At 40.3% G+C, this 19,683-nt stretch overlaps 1 protein-coding gene across 2 annotated transcripts in view; it reads left to right on the plus strand.

The window, feature by feature from the left end:
• LOC135481766 (sex peptide receptor-like) overlaps window positions 1-19,683 on the plus strand; it is a 138,464-nt gene that overhangs the window by 92,316 nt on the left and 26,465 nt on the right. Inside the window, exon 1 of one of the 2 annotated variants that reach the window (XM_064761452.1) lies at window positions 7,688-7,723. The exons of the other annotated variant lie outside the window; for it this stretch is intronic. The gene's annotated coding sequence lies outside the window, so the exon portion shown is untranslated. Of the gene's footprint in view, window positions 1-7,687; window positions 7,724-19,683 lie in introns of those variants that run through there. 2 annotated transcript variants of the gene reach the window in all.

Raw genomic sequence — 19,683 nt, forward strand, 5'->3', positions numbered from 1 at the left:
CCAGGGGGATGCAAACTGCTCTGCTATCGCATGTTAATCGCTAGTTATTGCTTTGGTCTTTCTTTTTAGAGATTTCAATTTTATCCAATAACTACTTAATAGCCCAGAAAGGGAGGCGTGTGTTTTCTGTCCCACTGGTTCTGTACTTTGGGTAGAATTCCACATCATTAAAGCGGCACAGTGATACCCATGGTGGCATACAATAGTTCACAGGATATGTGAAGCAGGAGGCAAGACTATAACAAGAAACTAGACCTTGGCACACAATTCACCCAACATGATCGCATAAAGCTGTCCAAATATAATGATTCGCTCTAAAGCAAAATGCTGGCTCATCTTCTTCTGGTTTACTTTGTAACACGCAGTGGTAACGGTTTATTTCTTGAACAGGCTAATTCTACCGTCTCGTTAATTGCCTGTGCATTTACGACGTGTAGACGGCGGTAATGGTTCCTTGTTTCGCCAGCAATAGCTTGACGTCAAGCATTCCTGAGAGACGGCAGTAATGTTTCCTTGTTTGCAAGCAATGGCTTGACGTCAAGCATTCCTGACAGACGGTAATAATGGTTCCTTGTTTAGCCAACAGTGGCTTGACGTCAAGCATTCCTGACAGACGGCAGTAATGGTTCCTTGTTTCGCCAACAGTGGCTTGACGTCAAGCATTCCTGACAAACGGCAGTAATGGTTCCTTGTTTTGCAAACAGTGGCTTGACATCAAGCATTCCTGGCAGACGGCAGTAATGGTTCCTTGTGGCATGAATGCAATTAATAATGTGCTTAAAGGTTGTGAGTAAATGAGGAAAATCTTAGTCTCAGCATCTGCCAAATCCAATTAACGCAAATTTCCTCCACTTTTTTGTTAATTCGGCAGTTCCCGCGTGGCTAATCGAAATATGTTTAATGAGAACAATGTAAGTACTCCCAACTACTGTTATTTATTTGGAATCGAACTTGTATGCCTAGCACGGAGTGTCCTTCTTGTTGGCTATAGATAAGGTCATCCATCTTCACTGATTCATCAATTAAACATATCTACAAGTGGTACTGCACTCTAGCAATGAACTTAGATGACGACAGCTAGGCAGCGTCTGGCTTGAGAAGGACATGGAGCCATGATGAAATCCTTCGGGTTTACCTATTCTCCTCGTGTGGATCTCCGTCATAGTCGTATTTGTGAGGAGGGCTATAAAGCAAATCCAGTGTATGGAGACAGGCACTAGGTCCGGGAGAGATCGACAGGTATCAGATAAGGCCACTTAACTGAGCTTGTTTCAGCACAGTGCGCTCAATTGTCTGTGAGAGCTGTCTCAATCGCTCTATTGATCATTATTGGCTGTTGTTCGTTACAGTTAGAAAAGACGACGTGCAAATTGTGTAGAAGGAATAAGCCGGCGGCGGTGTGGTACAGTGTGTGACAGCATGTGTGCAATGTGTGAAGATGTGACTCGGGGATTCACGTAACCACGCAAGATCTACACCAGTTATCATCTACACGGCCCGCTGAAAAATTCATAATGTTCTTACAGAGCGAGGTTTAAAGTCCTCTACACCATCATCCCTTGTGACGAATAACTCTTTCACTCATTCTAAAATGTGCCCCATTGCCCACAACACATAGCTCCTTTGAGAATATTGCTCTCTGTCTGCGTCGTCAATATGTTTCACTTGTATAACATGAAGCAAATGTTAATGTAGTCTCTTGAAACATTTGGCATTTGAAACAATTTGAAAAGTCTCAGAGAGTTTATAGCTTAATGCAGCGATTCTCTGATATGCTGAAATTACATTTCATTTGCCTTCATTTCTCAGAAGAATTGTGACAAGTACTTAAAAAGGTGACATGGTCAATCTTACCATGAGTTATTCAGAGCGGGGGCGATTTAGTGTAACTGTATGAGGTGGTAGGGGATATATTCAAAATAACCAATTAGGCATTTGAAAAGAAGATTCAGTAAAGGCGTAGCAATCTGCTATGCCAAGGTCCCCAGGATAACAAAGGCTTTGGAATCTGCTCCCTTTTACATAACATGTAAAAGTATGAGAATCTGTCTCTAATGCCCCTATAACAGTAAAGGCGCAGGAATCTGTTAACAAAGCCCCCAATACAGTAAATGTGTGTGAGAGCCTGCCTTGATATAACAGGAAATGTATGAGAATCTGCTGCCAATCATAAATGGCATGTAAAGGCGTAGGAATCTGCTACAATGCTCCATGACATATAAAGGTGTAGGAATCTGCTACCAATGCTCCATGGCATGTAAAGGCGCAGGAATCTGCTACCAATGCTCCATGCCATGTAAAGGTGTAGGAATCTGCTACCAATGCTCCATGGCATGTAAAAGGCGCAGGAATCTGCTACCAATACTCCATGGCATGTAAAGGCGCAGGAATCTGCTACCAATGGTCAATGACATGTAAAGGCGTATGAATCTGCTACCAATGCTCCATGGCATGTAAAGGTGTAGGAATCTGCTACCAATGCTCCATGTCATGTAAAGGCGCATGAATCTGCTACCAATGGTCAATGGCATGTAAAGGCGTATGAATCTGCTACCAATGCTCAATGGCATGTAAAGGCGCATGAATCTGCTACCAGTGGTCAATGACATGTAAAGGCGTATGAATCTGCTACCAATGCTCAATGGCATGTAAAGGCGTACGAATCTGCTACCAATACCCCACGGCCTGTAAAGGGCGTAGGAATCTGCTACCAATGGTCAATGACATGTAAAGGCGTAGGAATCTGCTACCAATGCTCCATGGCCTGTAAAGGCGTAGAAATCTGCTACCAATGCTCCATGGCCTGTAAAGGCGTAGGAATCGGCTACCAATGCTCAATGACATGTAAGGCGTAGGAATCTGCTACCAATGCTCAATGGCTTGTAAAGGTGCAGGAATCTGCTACCAATCCTCCATGATATGTAAAGGCGTAAGAATCCCTCACCAAGGCCTTCATAACACTAAAAGCATGGGGATCCAATCTATTGCTAGAGATGGAGATTCAATCAACACTGTGTGTGTCCGAACGATTAAAAAACAATTATCTGTATACAAAACACCAGACAGCCAATGTGCCAAAGTGGCCATATAGATAGTGAGTGGCCATTCATATATATATATATATATATATATATATATATATATATATATATATATATATATATATATATATATATATATGTATAGGTCGATCATCTGGATTAGGAAGTGGAGATATGTATGAAACTGTAGATATTTTAACAAAGGCGTATACAAGTACTCATTATGACTATATACATGTAGATACTTGGACAAGATGATATGTCCAGTCAGGCATTTTGTCTTATCGCACCTCTGGCAATAGACAGTCTGATGACATGAGAGACAGCTTAACACCTAATAATTACAGATCACCATGCACAAAAATAATATTCTCCGTCTAGATGTAATTAGATTGCACAATTTGTCGTAAATGTCGATAACAATAATTTCCTGGAAGAAGGTAGGCCGATATACGTCTATACATAACTACAGAAATATACTTTGTAGTAGACAGCTATTAATAGTCCACGTTTCTGGCAAAATTTCGGAGACCTTGAATGGCGGATACTCGTCGTTAAGCCTACACTTAGAAGTTCTCTCTATTAATGTTTAGTAATTGTTTTCCACAGCATTAAAATCACCTCTTGCTCTATATTCTGTGTATACCTAAATGGCCTATGATGTGTGAACAAATAGAAAATAGTCATTGGCTTGATGTCCTTAACCTTTAGATGGATTCTTAAATGATTTGGGTAAAACCAACAAATTGAAACACATATGGACTTAGTTTTGTTCCCTGCACGCTTCCTCTTCACTAATTGTGTAGGATGTTTTGAGTTTTTTTTTCTATTTGATGTTTCTGTAGAGCGACACGCATAAAAACTGATGACATCGGCGAATGCATGTACTTCTAGACAGCCTAGAAAAAGAGATACTTCTTTAACTTGACCTATTCTACGCTTTAAATTGATTATCTGTCAGGTGTTTAGTTTTCCTTTTTAATCCGTGTCATCCGGGTTAACTTCACACAAGAGAAATGACAGTGGAGAAAAAAAACATTAAGCCAGCAGAAGTGACAAACGGGAATTGTTGGCACAGCAGAAAAAACAATCCAGCAATGTCAAAAACTAAACCAGTTGGCACAGTGGGTTCCTGAATTTCCTCTTCTTGCCGTCGTATTTTTCTGGTAGCAAATTTTGTACAGCTGACAATATTTGATTGCAAACATAGCTATCAAAGAGCTTACAATAGTTTTATGTGCTTTTTGAGAAGAATGTTTGACATTTTGTCAGCTGTCGGCTTATACTATAGCCGCATCTTACCAAAGCGTTATGAATGGCGTTTCTTGTGAAATGAGGATTGAATTTCCTGCGGAAGGCCGTTTATCATTACCTTATGTCTGGCCTTGTTACCAGATCAAAACATACTTTTAATGAGACTGTGACGTTTGAAAAATACCTCAAATTTACTTTGAATTACTTTAAATTGAGAAAAAAGTTGGTTGATTTCCGACAGTCTGGGTGATGACCGCGTGCTACCAAACACCTAAAGTTAGCCAATCGGGGTAATGATCAGACACGCCATTGCCTAACTAAGGGAATCCCAAAGGTATCCCGACGGAAGAAATGCCAGTCCAGCGGATGAGTACAAATCTTTTGCGTTATTTATTAGAGATTATTGCATTTTTTTGTTAAAAGCGAGATGTCATGTATAGCAAAAAGTGAGAGAGAAAGAAAGTTGATGGATTCTGCGAGGGTCTGATGGATTCTGCGAGGGTCTGACTTCTGGTTGACGGCACACTGTTGTGGCATATGAGATTCCTTTGCTTTGGTCAATCTCTTTATTTTGATTAAAGTCGTTTTTCTGATTTTTCGCTAAGTGGAATTTCAAGAATCAGTTTTTGGGGTTTATAGAAATGGCAAATATGCGGAACGTTTGCTTCTGACAGCGGTACTGCTTCGCCTGGAAAGATGAATCTGTGATTAATATCGTGACGGGCTTGCACAATTTTGATTATGGCGTCCGGAGTGGTTTGCGCAAGGCAGTGTTTGAATTTTAGACTTTTTTCACTCTTTCTATATCGCTGTACACTTTCAGAATAGCACAGCCGGTTAGACGTTTCGCAAGAAGAGTACACATAGAAATGGAGCTCATTACATTTCGCCATGACAGCATTAGAACTGCATGTATGTCAGGAAGTACGCAGCAAACAAAACACGTTCCTCCAAACAAACAAGGGGCTGTACTGTCTACATAGATATATCTGATACAATCAGGTTGACAACTGAAAATTAAGAGAACGGAGTGCTATGTGAGACAAATGGAACACTAAAACTTACAAACAACTTAATTTACTGTCTTTTGTGGCTTTAAAAGGTTTGAGAACGGATATCCTACTTCTTGGAATGAATCGAGCCTTTACGCTACAATCCACATTATCAATCTAGACTATGCTTATGTGCAAACAGTTTTTTTTACAGAAAATTATAGCGGAAATAATACGCAATATGAACAACATATGATTTTTTGAGAAACTAACCACAGAGTTCAGCGAAAATGGCGAGATTACACCACTTTTCCACTCTGGCGCAATTAATGAGAGATTCCCCAATGAAAGGTGGTTTCCTCGTTAAGCTGCTATTTTGACAGACATATATAATCGATGGTGACAGGAGTGGTCGGCAAGCCTTTGACGTAGCTCGTGTCGAGGCACCTTCGCTAGCTATTACTATTATCCGTCGTGTTCTTCAAACGGGTATTACATTGTCTGGTCGAGCCAAAACCCGTTTTCTCGCTATTATAGCCTCTTCATTTACATTCGAGGAAAGACACTTAATTTGAAGTCCGAAACGCACGTTTGATCTCACAGCAATGGCCGATCAAAGAGTAGTGAGAAGTTAGACCGGCTATTAGGGTCTGGGATTTGGGCCAACAGCTGGCTAAAACTGCCGTGACATGTGTTTAAATACTTACCCACTACTTATATCGACTTTTTTTTTAAAACGGCCCATGGCCAGTCCGCCTACATTTAGCGATTTGGGGATTTGCCACCGTCTGAATACAGATTGAACAAACGCACTAGATCCTTTTGTATGTACAGATAACAACCAGTTTCATATATAAATCAATGAGGTGACAGAAACTTGCTCTGGTGAGCTTGGTGTGAGTACAGATGTCTTCTTCAGCGAACCCTTATTTATTCTATACTCTGAACACATTATGGTTGACTGGGACAAACAATATGCTCCCTGGATATAACGATATTTTGAATTCTATATCCTGATATGGACAACTGAACAACTTTTTGCAGTGTATTATACAATACACTTCCACACATTAATAGCTTTACGAATCCCTAACATTTTTTTTTTTAGAAATTTTCACCTTTAATTGACCGAAGACGTAAAGGAAATTTCTTTTGGTAACCTTTACGTATTTTTATTAATGGTTTATAGGGCACCTACCCAAATTTCCCCTGGGCAGGTGGTAGATCTAACGGTTCGTGAGATTACAGAGACCTCAAACGATACCATTGAATTGCAGCAGGTACATGTTCCTAACAGGCCTTTGGACCCAAAGCCGTGGCAAATGAAGAAAAGGCTTTATCTGCGACTCACCTCTCCAGTGAAAAAAAGCTCTATAAACCTGTGCTATGAACTGGTCTGTTTTGGAGTCTTTTCTGTCTTTTAAAAATAAGAAAGATGTATACCGATTAAATTACACTAGGGGACATTTATTTCAGGCTCAGACAGGATGGGTTGATCATTCAATATCTTAAATGTCATGGTTGCTTTATTGGATGAAACGTTACGTCATTTTAACCACTATCATTTGACAACAATAGCTTATAATACAAACACACTTCAAGTTCTTTGTTTAGAAAATCAATTCTCTGTTCGTTTGTCATACATCATGGTTTCCGTTGTGCGGACGTTTAGAAACACCTACCACTTTCTCTAGCTAGAAGCTGGTCTTATGGTATTCAGAGTGCTGGGGGGCATTCCGTAGGAACACCCTGGGTCGGGAATTCTACCCTGCTCTTTGAAAGCATCTCTGCCAGATGACTGGGTTGCCCACAGCACTCTAGTCTCAGTCTCAGCCTGCTTCTCATTATCACTCCACACAAGGATGTACATACGTGCAGAAAGCTGATGATGGTACAGAGATTAGTAAGTAAGTAAATATTTAACTTTGAGCACTTTCAGTTCCAGTACCGATTAAGCAGTGTTTGTTTCAAGCGGGTGCCTTGTTTATCATGGTTTTCGATATCAGTAAAACTCGCTCCCCGCTTGGTGTAGATAAGGTAGCCGAAATCAGAGTTAAAAAATGCTCTGAACGGATAAAAATTTTCCTATAGATGATAACTAGTTTGTCACTCTCTGAATGATGTATGCTAATGCCTGCCACTATGAATGGAAAAATCGAACGTCCACAACATGACGTCCCACTGATTGTCAACGAAACAGGTGTTAAAACATAATACACCGACGGCGCTGTGCATCCGAGCCAGGACCCTTTAGCGGGATCATCCGTCCCAGTCCGGTATTTATCGCCAGGTGAAATCGGGACCAGGACATTGTAGGTAAGACATGCAATTTATATCTGCTATACAACATGGGTAATGAGGCTGTGGGCAATCCGCCCGAGCGCTTGTCCGGGAATGAGTCGTAAAGGTAACAGTGGATAACATCGACGGAAACAGGTAAGATTCCCAGTCAACAGAACTCATCTCAAACGGGCTCATCGCATAGGGCCTACTCTTAATGCCACTAAAGGTAGCAAAACAATTATATTAGGCTATGTGTATTTCGGACATAAAAGTTAGTACTAATTCATTGGTATAGTTACGAATATAAATTTTGACTGGTAACATATGCACACAGCTTACAACTCCCATGTGCATTGTCACTTACCTACCCGTGGCAACGCTGTATTCTTTAATATTTAGGTTTGCAAGTCCTTCTTGTTGACTCGATACGCCTCCTCCCTACCCACCCATTCCCCCGTTGAATTTATTCGTCTGTTCCTAACGTGTCTGTGACTTCCTATTGACCCTATATTGATGTGGTGTAAGGTTTTCCCCTGAGTTCTAATGCCGTGTAAATAAAAGAATGTTAGCAATAACGCAAAAAACACTGGAGTAAGTACATGTATGCCTAGTAAGAAAGGAACAGTGGACTGGCGGGTATGTTGATATCACACTTAATCAAACGACTGGTTGTTGTTTGCGTATATATATGTATGCCGGCAGTGTGGTGAGCCGTACGGATTACCCCCCCCCCCCCCTCCCCCCGGGATAACTTATTCTTTAGTCAAACGAGCCTTGGTACTTGGGTACATACATCAGTCAGTTTCTCCCGTATACGGCTTTGGCACGTGTTTGCGTGGATGGACAACACGTGAATTAATATGATCTGCGCTCAATAAAACTTGGTGGACGATAATGTGAAGTGGCATGAAGCGACTTGATTAGGCCCCACCCCGGGGGTTAGAAATATAACAGTCATAGCACTTATATAATAGGTGACATTTATTATTGAACATAATCGTAGCAGTCGTATGATCACAATTGCGATGCTATTTACTAATGGCCGCTGGTATTGGCTTGAAGTGGTGCCGACTCACTCGTGTCACGTGTTAGCAAATATTGAATTAGCTATAACTAAACACTCCTCTGAAAATACCTGACAATTTGTCTGTCGTGCAGAACGATTTTTCTTGGAAAAGTCAAATTTGCAGTCTTGCGATGATTGCTCTAAGGTTAAATCCGGATTACCCGTGTTCAATCGGCTTATCAAGAAAGTTGAAGAACTAGGTCAAGTGATTCTAATGCGGTAGAAAGATTTAACCATATGTAAGTGCATGCATGAATTTTATTAGTTCTCTGCATTGTAAAATCTGATTTGAGGACAGCTGTGTGTACCTATGAATAGGGTCTGCATCTAATCTTTCGTGACAAGGTCCTCATACTACCACTGCTGTAAACCTGAACCGATGTATTAACTGTTTATCGCTTGATACAAAAATAGATGGCCTTTTAACTGACTGATCTAATCTAGAATTCCACTAATTATGTCTTCTCTTTCGCCGATGGATTCTGGGTCGCCTAAAATTGTAACGATGATTACTTTTAGCCTCAAAATCAATAATATCGACTTGGACCTTGTTGACCTGGGTAAATTTGGTTATTTTTCAATTAGAAAGACCTGCTGTTTTACAATGTTATCACAAGTAACACTAGGTTTGTTTATTCACTGGAGCGTAAAAACTTGATAATTCCAATTCCACTTTGATGAAATGACTTGACTCGGCAATCTAATTTCCTGATCGTAAAGTTTTTAGCCGAAACCACTGAATCTAGCCTTAAGGCGTTTTGCTTGCTGTGGGAAATAACAGCAAAGAATGTCATACAAGCCGCTTAACCATGAAATAAATGGTATAGGTAGCAGTTCGTTGGCGTAAATCATCTAAAATCCAGACGCTTTTATGTTCAAAATGAACCTTGTAACAGTTAATGTTCGGGAGATAAGGGAGAAAACAGAATTAATGCTGTGTTGCCAAGCTCCTTGGTTTGTCGTGACGAAGTCTTTTTCTTTTCAAAGCGTTTGGTTTGAGGGTAGATATCCCAAAGAATATAGCATTGTTTTCTACGTAACTTTCTTTGACATTACTCTTTCAGAGAAGATAATGAATACGCTATGATACCTGTTCATCTCAAATTTGATTTGATAAGAATACTTTTCTGATCTGGACGAAATTACTTCAGTGCCAGAGGTAAAATGTGTTTGCCTGGTATGGACGGCACTCCATGGTAGCCGCTCAGACATGTAGGACTGTCGCACGCTGTATATGGCTCTTCAATACCGCTGTCTCAAGGACACCCTGTGTCACATAGCCACAAGCACACCCACTCCAATCAATAGTATACATGACTCTCACAGAATAAGTAGGTCTCATGAGTCGACTATAGTGTCAAATATTACTATGATACCGAAAAAGGTTGAGCAAGGCTTGACAAATGTATGTGCCCTCTACTAGCACGATAGACGATTTGGATTCGGATTTCATTCATTCGCCCAGAATTTCTCGCCTCTTTCCAACATGACTGAAAACTATTGACTGCTTCTGGATGTCTTAATTTCTTACTTTGTATACTTTCGTAGTTTTTTGTGCTTTGTGTTCAATGTTGTTTGAGGAACTAACTTCGCGATTATTGACCTGGGACATTGTTTGACTGTATGCGAATGTCTATTTCGGCGAACGTTTTCTAAAAACGTTGAACTAAATGGGTCTTTCACTAAACAAAACGCTTGAGGTGTACTCTGCATTTCTGCTTTCATTTCATTTTCACGAAGTAATGTATTATAAAGCAGTTTTGCCTTTTTTGATAAAGGTCACAAAGAGCGCACCAAGGTTATAGTTCAATACGCTTAAACAGTGATGTAATGGGGCTCCGGAAGTGGTCTGACAGCTTGGTCCATCAAACTCTCCCCCGTGCGGATGGTATGTTAGTTGGTTGCGTTTACTTCATGTTTATACCACATCAGCAAACTGACTGGTGGCACAATACTAAGTACATTGCCTAGAATATTCCCGAACCGGAGCGGTTTGCTGTACTCCCTGTAAGCGACCCGGTAAGATCAAATAAGTCACTAATGATGAACGCATTTTCCATGTCCAAATCATGCTGCATTCATCTCCTTTGCTGTCGAAACATTTTTGTTCACAAAAAGCTAGGTCTTGAACTAGCTGTGAACGCTACATTAGAGCGATCCAATATTGATGCTTTATTTTAAATTCTCGCAGAATTTTATAATGAGTATTTTCATTGCGTAAGTATTTGCAATAAAGGACAAGTCAGCTAATGACTACCTTCTGCGAACTGACCCCAAAAGCGCATAGGTAAGATTCCAGTCTGCAGGTCCTACTTAACGGAACTCGGTAATAGAAGATCCGCGGCAGGGGTTGCTTTCTCGCCCGAGGTAAAGGCAATAAATTGGGCATGTCTAGTTAGGGACTGGCGTTATGGGACGGCCGTCATGCATGCCAATGCCTGGAGCCCTACGGCTTCCAGATTCAGCCCACCATTCCCTCCATATGGGCATCAATCAAAGCACGCTAGATAGACGCAGTATCTTTATCAAGCAGCTGCTTGTGGAGCCTCATAACCCCATATCCTGATGTGTATAGATCACCATCATGGAGCACCAAAGGTCACCAATACTAGCGTGACGCAATAAATCATCGTTAGTTTATCTGTTATAACGGCGGCCAGTGCTGCTAAAAGATGGCCATCAATGCTGTCATTTGCTAGAATAATTATTACTGATATCTACCCGATCTCAGTGATTATGAACTGAGTTACTATCAATAGTATACATCCACTATATCATACCCCTGTGTGAAACAATAGGGTCTTAAAAAAGAAACACATCAGTTAATTCTCACAAGGTTAATCTGATTCAGGACAAAGTATGGTTATTTGTTTTTAGGCCGTTTTTTTTTTAGTTTAGTTACACACTGACAAGTCAGTAATTATAATACAAGGAACATAAGCTCATTCTGGGATGACAAAGTATCATAACTGGACCTTCCTCTACATTGCCGCCATATGCCACGTGTGCGCTACTTTTTGGCGAGTGTATATATAAAACAAAGTAGACGAGTAATTCCTGAGAGAGCCTTATAATGCCACGAAGGTTCAGTATGCACCAACGTGTTGTAACAGGTGTAGAGGTTTGTGGCGAGGAGGCTTCGGAAGTGTTTATTGTTTCATAGAGGAAGTGATTTTGCTAATGCATTGTGGGCCATGGTGTCTACCGGACAAACTTCCGATTATTCTGGTCCTATAGAGAACTGACCACCTGTCTAAGAGGACTCTCGTCAGGCCATCGGCTGCTTCTAAGTTCATCGGCACGGCCAAATTACCTTTATGAAGATGGACCAACCGGAAACCTTCCTAACCAATCTCATAGCTCTCCATAAATATTTACAAATTGACGTCACTTCTACCTTCTGGTCTATAAGCGCGATTAAGTATCAGCACAACACGATATTCTAATAACCCAAACACATATAGATGAAAGAATTTTTTTTTGACAGTTATCATGAACAAACAAAGGAATACTTTACACCGTAAGGTTTGTGACCACCATGATGAGAATAATTGCCTTGTTGTTATTCCACTTCACACAGCATCCTTTGTCACACTAATCTTGTCTTAATCTTGTGACTTAATACGGAAACAGTTCGTAATCATCTTTTGATTCATTCTCCCACCAGAATGACCCCCGTCTCACGTCCGCAAATACCCTGCTGGACTTTACGACTGATTGCCGCCATAAGCTTGTAATGATAGTCTCGTTGTTGTCAGACATTGATTTATATCAGCGTATTCAGATATCCACCGTAACACTCACCCATCGAAAACACTCTCAGCTATCTTGTAATCTTCCACGAAACTTCAGGAATTCTCAATATCAAGTTAGTGTTAAATTTCAGACGTCGTTTGTACGCCGAAACTAATATCTCATGGTTGGCGCCACATCAAAATACATATTGACACAAGCTTAAATAATATCGTCTATTTCTTTCTTTAATTTAACACCCCAAGCTTTCACTGCAGAACTCGACTTGCCACTGCTTAACGTCAGGATGGCTACCATACACAGTTTATTTATAATATTTTGGCTCTTGATACATTAATACCTCGTTGCAGAACAAGATTAAAACAATTTGTCAGCATGGTCCCGATCGCGTTGAAATCTTGGGATGAAAATCCAGGGTTTAATTGCCTGTTTAACTTGGTGTTTATGGCAATACGCCAGGGCCGTACAAGAGCGCTCTGTTGACTTCATGGAGACGAGTTCATATTTTCTGGCGTTGTGGTCGTATTCACGGCGCCATAGCACTCCTTGTTGTTGGTGCTTTTATAGGCAAACGAAAACATTTAAATTTCATTTCTGTCGCTGAAAAGGCGATACCTCCGGCGCGTCTAGTAAACACAATTAGCTATCACAATTCACTAACATCGGGTGACGCATGCAGCTGCTACTGGTAAACTATATACGCCAATTATTCTATAATATAAAATTATTCTATTCTGTAAGCCAAAGCGCTCCTGATACTTGAGTTTGCCCTCCACTTCAGCCGAATTTAGCCTCAGTTCAGTCACACTGGACATCGACAACTGCACTGTCATGAAGCATATCTACAACATGTTTGGAAATAGTAAATTCCTAGGCCATTTTGTCTCTTTAAATAAATTTTTATTTCACTTATAACAGCAAATGGCATCGTATAAAGAAGTGACTTTAAGGTGTACTGAAGTCATGTGTAGGTCATACAGGCATTAAATTGTATGGACGGCAAAAGTCCATTTGATACTACCAGAGCCAGATATGGTACGGTAGGAGTGACGATAATCTATTTATAGAGTCAAGTTGTGATTCTGTTCACAATAACTCACTCATTCAGTATAAAGTGTTAATAAAATGAGTTACTTGCGGAAGTGGCAATTTTGGTGGTGCTCACGGCGGTGTCCCAGGTGTAGGGCAAAATATGACGTCACCAGTGGCGGAGTAGCATTTTCAGATAACCTGAAAGATACTATATCAAGTGGTATTGATTCCGGATATCCTGACTGAAATCGCGAGAATGCGTGTTTGTTACAGCGTAATACAGACACAAAATAGTCTTTTTGCTGGATACTGCCAACCGGAACAATAGGGAATTGTGAAACGTTGAGCAGCTTCCCCAGGTTAGATTTGCTGGGATCATCTTACTTTATATCCCCTTGTCAATTATTCAAATGTCACCAAAGGCCTGAATTGTCCTACGGTCACTGGTCATCTCTTTGCCCTGTGACGTCACTAGGATCTCTATGGTTATAAAGCTCACCTATCCAGCCACTTACAACCTACCCTAATGTTCGGGAGTATTTCTTTCCCCATCACCAAAAAATCTCCACCATTCAAAGGATTTAATCTTAAACTCTTTGTCTATCATTTGGCATTCCTGTGCAAAGAAAATTTGAGGTCAGTATTAGAGCTTATTGTATGTATGCTGTGTGTAAAGGAACATATAGTTATTCTATAAGGTTACATGCGTTTTTCTGTTCCGGGCTGAAAGGTAAGGCATGAATGAGTTTCCTACACAGAAAACCTCACGGTCACGTAGAAAGGTATACGTAACAATCGAGGAAGATGGACTGAGTTTTCGAATTACGAGGCTGACACCAACACAATTGATATCCTTGTATCCACAAAATTTAGAATGTGTCAGAAGATGAAATAAACGGGTAATGTAAAAACGGTTTTATTACTCTTCCAAACTATGTTCATTTGTTGTATTGAGCCAAACAGCGTAGTGTGTTAGAATAAAAAAGAACACAATCGAAATTCTGAGCGAGGTTGGTCGGAAATGCATAAACGGTTATGTAAGAAAGGCTGACAAGTAGTCCTGCCGTGACATACAAAGACGACGTCACGATACAGTGGGACGTCACTGTGTTGTCATGATGATATAACCCGTGCATTGTAGCAAGATTCCCATTGGTCAAGGCCAATTTCCACTGCACACCGCGCCGCACCCTTCGCGAAGCGCGACGCAACGTCATAAAACAGAACACTACTTGTTATGTATAACCATCTCCACAGTAGACAGAGCGCCTTTAGTGCCGCACCGCATCATTTTGTAAGGCGCCGCCCGAGAGCTTTGTTTCTATTTCCCGGACGTGCGGCGTCATTTTAAACCAATCATTTGCCATTACAATCGTTTGTCCTTTTGTTTTTTGTTTGTTGCTATGGTTGTATCAACAGCTTGCTCGTTTATCATCGGGGACGTTCGGCAAACATCTGACGTGCGGCGCGGCGTGCAGTGGAAATTATCTATGCAGCGTGACTTGCAGCGTGCTGCGAGGATTTTACAGCGCGGCGTACAGTGGAAATTGGTCTTAAGTTTAGCTAATTACGCCACGTCAGTCATATACAATGATTCCCAATAAAAGGAGCTAGTAGCTTTGAAGATAAGGTTCAGACTAAGCCGTGTAATTCAGAAGACGATTTGGGCAGTGAATTCCTTTTGCGAATGTTGTCATTACGTCAACATGTGGCCGGCGCAGTGTTATTTCTGAAGTGTTTTCCCACAACCGTTGTTTTGCTTTCTGTCTGGTTATGCGCCAGCTCTATACGATCCCTTTATGGTCCAGCAGAACATCACGCCGTAGACAGCAACTGCGGGGGCTTGACTGCTCTTCGGGACTAAAGTTGTGAAGCAGGGTTTTTTTCTAACTGACGCCTGGATCAAGTGTTCCTGTTTTTCTTTTCTCTGTATTTTGTGGGGTTTATGATGGAAGTTAATTGAGTTGTTATGGTATACTGCGAATGGGGTTATGTTACGACAATTCCATAGATAATGAGTTCTACTGGCAGCGTGAACTCTGATGTAGAAAGATGCGATTGCTTTTACTCATACGATTTGCATTTTGACTCACTTTGCTCGCTTGAACTCACTTTGCTTAATTGATCTTACTTTGTTCTCACCTGGCTCTTGGCTCGTAGTGTGTATAAATTCAAATAAAGGCACAAAAAGCCTATACCGTGCTCTCTTAGAAGACTGCATTGTCCAGACTGACGCCATGTTCAGCTTAATTCTATTACTGATATACACTATTCCTCTGCTTTCGCAGAAAGAATCAATTTTGATATCGTCTGCATAGGTTTACATTTCTTCGTCAGATATATCTGTGTGGAGTCTATTCGTTGACTAAAGCAGTCCTAACCTAAACACGTGTTGAGATGTGGCTTCCACCTCGAATTTAGGCCTTGAAGCATACATTTGTATATGTGTCGTCAACGTACATGGACATTCCTAAAAAAAAGTAATCACAATATAATTAAAGACGTACAGCACAGAGAGTAAAACCAGAGTATCCACGACAGTGTGATATCTGGCAAATTGTCGCACGTAACAGGTGAAATACGGCTAAAGCACAGAGAGTAAAACTAGGGCGGCGACGACAGCATGATAGCTCGCAGATTGTCACGCGTAAATGGTGAAAATTATAACACCAGTTTACAAAAGAACGCTCAAAATATGCCACCAAAGAAGCATATAGACTGGTAATAGAAGTAAAAATATGTGGTACCCATGGAAACAGAAGCAATCAACATCAGTGATGTTGGAATGACATTCTGGGCTAATGGATTTAATCAGTATCAAAATCGTGTACTATGTTAGTTTATGAACAGTAGTAAATCCAAATATTTATGTCTGCTGCGCTTTGATTGCGACCCTTCAACAGCTGATGTACAAATCGTGCTGCGCGCTCGTTGTACATCACCTGTCTCGAGCTGACTAAGCACGATGTTCCACTCTGAAACATGCAATAATCGTATAATGTTCGTCAGTAATATACCAAAGGTAGGTGGTTTACTGGGGGTATAGACCACCATAGCATGTATAAGAATCTCTTAAGTATGACATTAAATAACGATCAGATAAATAACTGCTTGCCATGTAACCAGAATACGAACCTCTAATATAAAATTCTTAATCAGCAAAACCAACCTCATGTTGAAAAAGACCCACTAAAATGACGTGGTTATTTTTTGTTATATCGATGAAATTAAGATTATTCGTTTCTCATTAATTAGCACCATCCATTGTTGTGACCAATCTTTATAAGCTCTCCATGTGACAAAGTCGTCGGCTGGTATTAGAAGTTTAGAGCTTCTGCTTTTATTGACGTCAAACGGACGAATAGGGAGTGTGGCAGCCGAGGGAGCAGAGCTGAGTGCATTTGCATTGTTCCTATCTCTGAGTTCACAGAGAGGGACTGTGAATATAGATAATAGCACATAGTACTGTTTACTTCTACAATGTGAACAGGTGGAATACAAGGTGATTTAAGTCCGAGGACTTTGGGATAATCAGGTGGGCACGATGAAAGAAATTAAATGATTAGCAGGGGCCAGTGATTTGATCCACTGCTTTGGTAGACGAGTGACTTATTTCCGGATGTCATGTATTCATATCCAATCCCAAAGCAACACAATCAAATCGTGCAGTACGGATAGGAGGCAATATGATATGGACAACGAATTTTTGGCGTCTTAGAGAAGAGTACGAACCAGAAGACTGATGTTAATTATCGTAAATACGCGAGGTTGTAGGACGCAAGCTATAGCGCCCATTGAGCTTTATATGGGACTACCGGTTGTCGGAGAGAGGGTGCTCAAGTTGCCGTTTGGTAGTATTAGGTAGTCACAGAGAACAAATGGATATGTAACCTCAGCTCTCTAGCTCAATGAATGCCGATTAACCGAAAGTTTCTTACTATTTGTATGATTAAATTTTTCTGCGACCATTTGTCAACGAAGCGGGAAAAAATCTGTTAAGGTCTACAGAATAGATATTTTGATCAGTTGCCTTTTACCAAGCCAACCCATTTTATTACAGGTGTGGATTTGACATGAATTAATGGCTAATGCTGCAAAATCTTATCGCTCTGTGGATAGAAAACATCTGATACACAGTAATGTAATTATTTGGAGGGATTTAATACGAGCATCTTGTACAAGAACATCTTACTGATATCAATTGTTTTGATAGACAGTGTTAATAAAGTTTAAATGAAGCATGAACAAATTCATCCAATTGGCATCGCATTGCAGGAGCTGTGAAGAACGGCTTGGAATTAACCATGAATTAAGGTGTCATCGGCTAACACTTACACACCCATATTGGATTTTCATCACGGAATGATGTATTATTATTTATCCCTGGGCTTCTCTGGATAGTTTAATTAAGAAGCACTTTTGGAAGCCCTCTGTACAATGGATATTTTCACCGCAAGTAATCCACCGTGAGTTTTTGTTCTGTTGCCGTTTTTACCTCCAGCAATGCATTATGGAATTTAAATATATAGGATATGAGCCTACTAAGTCTTTAATCATATCTTAAAAGTATTTCGTAAATATATGTATCACGAGAGCCTTTAAAGTTATGTCCTTTTTAGTTCGTCCGTGTAGTACGTCACACTTTCCGGTGTATGTGTGCTCAGTACACACTTTAATGGTACACATACACGTGTACTGCATCGTTGTAACAGGAGATAATGTGTTTTATTGCGATGTAAACCTCTTTCTGCAGTACGTCAGAGTTCCCTATGTGCATGGAAGGATTTTATTAGATGTCCTGGTATCATTATATGTAAGGTCAAATGTTTTGTCTGTACATGGAAAAGCTAAGAAACTTAATTAGAGATAAGACATCGCATGGCTTTTAACTTTGTGAAAAACAACCCTTATACAAACATGCCTGAGTTTTGTCATGAGGTTTGTGGTCAGCAACTGTTATAAAAACGTAACAAAAAGTGAAAGTAACAAGGTCAAAAAATGATTTTGGACGCAAGAAGTTTCTTACTGAGTGGACCAGTCCATTATTCGGAAACAACCAGGCTGAACCTTTTGAAGTTCATTTTCTTCTCTATACACTGTAACAGAATTTGATAAAAGAAAGAATTTTTATTTAAGATTTTATTAGCCATAGGCTGAATTCATTTTGGGTCGCCTTGTACGTATGGGTACATTTTACGTTTATGAACAACAATCGTTATAACTATACAAGTGAGTATAAATTATACTATTGCCATACGAGACATTTGATGACATTTGTTAATCAGCTTTTGTAACTATAACCAGAACATCTTTAAATCGTATTTACGTGTTGCAATGGAACAATGCCATCACTTAAGGGGAACAACTGTCTATTACTAGAAGTTTTGGTTCGAGTGTTTTGTTTTCTTACACCTCAGGATCGCTGTGGTCTCTGTTTGATGAATGTCGCTAGTTATATTATGAGTTTATTTACAGCTAAATGCTTCTGCTTTTGTCATTTGTTTGAACGATTATTATTTCTACGAAAGTCTTTGTGGCAAGACAAATTGAGACATCACCCAATATACATCTAGGTATCTGTTTAAACCCATAGTTCGTTTTGTGCTTTGTCTAATTTGCATTTGTCTTCAGCAAACTCTCGGAAGGCGTGCAAACGACTCTATATGTTTCGCAGTTTTATAACATGAATTTTGGCATGAAAGGACGACTGATCATATCTACATAGCTAACACCCCGCAGAAGTCACTTCTGTTTCTACTGATCGATAACTAAAAGCGTCTGATAATGTGAGTCTTTCATCCTGGCTGTTTTTACAGGCAAACCTCTTCCCTTTGCTTGGGTTTACTTTTTTCAACGTGTTTGCTTATCGGCATATTGATTGTATTGAGATGCTAATCTCTCATCGGAATCTGTTTGCTGAACTAAACGGGGAAATCACTCATTCGAGTATTTCCTTTCACTTTGCCTTTCATGTATTTTTCAAGGATTTACGCCTAGTGCGCCATGACGTGACCTTCAGTTTGTTCTGCGGCCAGGCGACCATCCAAGTCACACAATGGCGCCGCAGCGTGGCGCAGTGTCCACAACACATGCGCCATCATTAACCTAGCAGTCGATACCGTAACAGTTCTTTCGCCACACCGGCACTTGGGCTACTTTTTGATATATGTACACCTTTTGTAACAATGACAAGCCAAAAATAAAAGCTGTATAAAGAAATACTCATCATTTCTTTACAACATATGCTTCTTCAAAATTACCC

This window comes from Liolophura sinensis, chromosome 1 (assembly GCF_032854445.1).
Source record: "Liolophura sinensis isolate JHLJ2023 chromosome 1, CUHK_Ljap_v2, whole genome shotgun sequence".
Taxonomy (NCBI): Eukaryota; Metazoa; Mollusca; class Polyplacophora; order Chitonida; family Chitonidae; genus Liolophura; species Liolophura sinensis.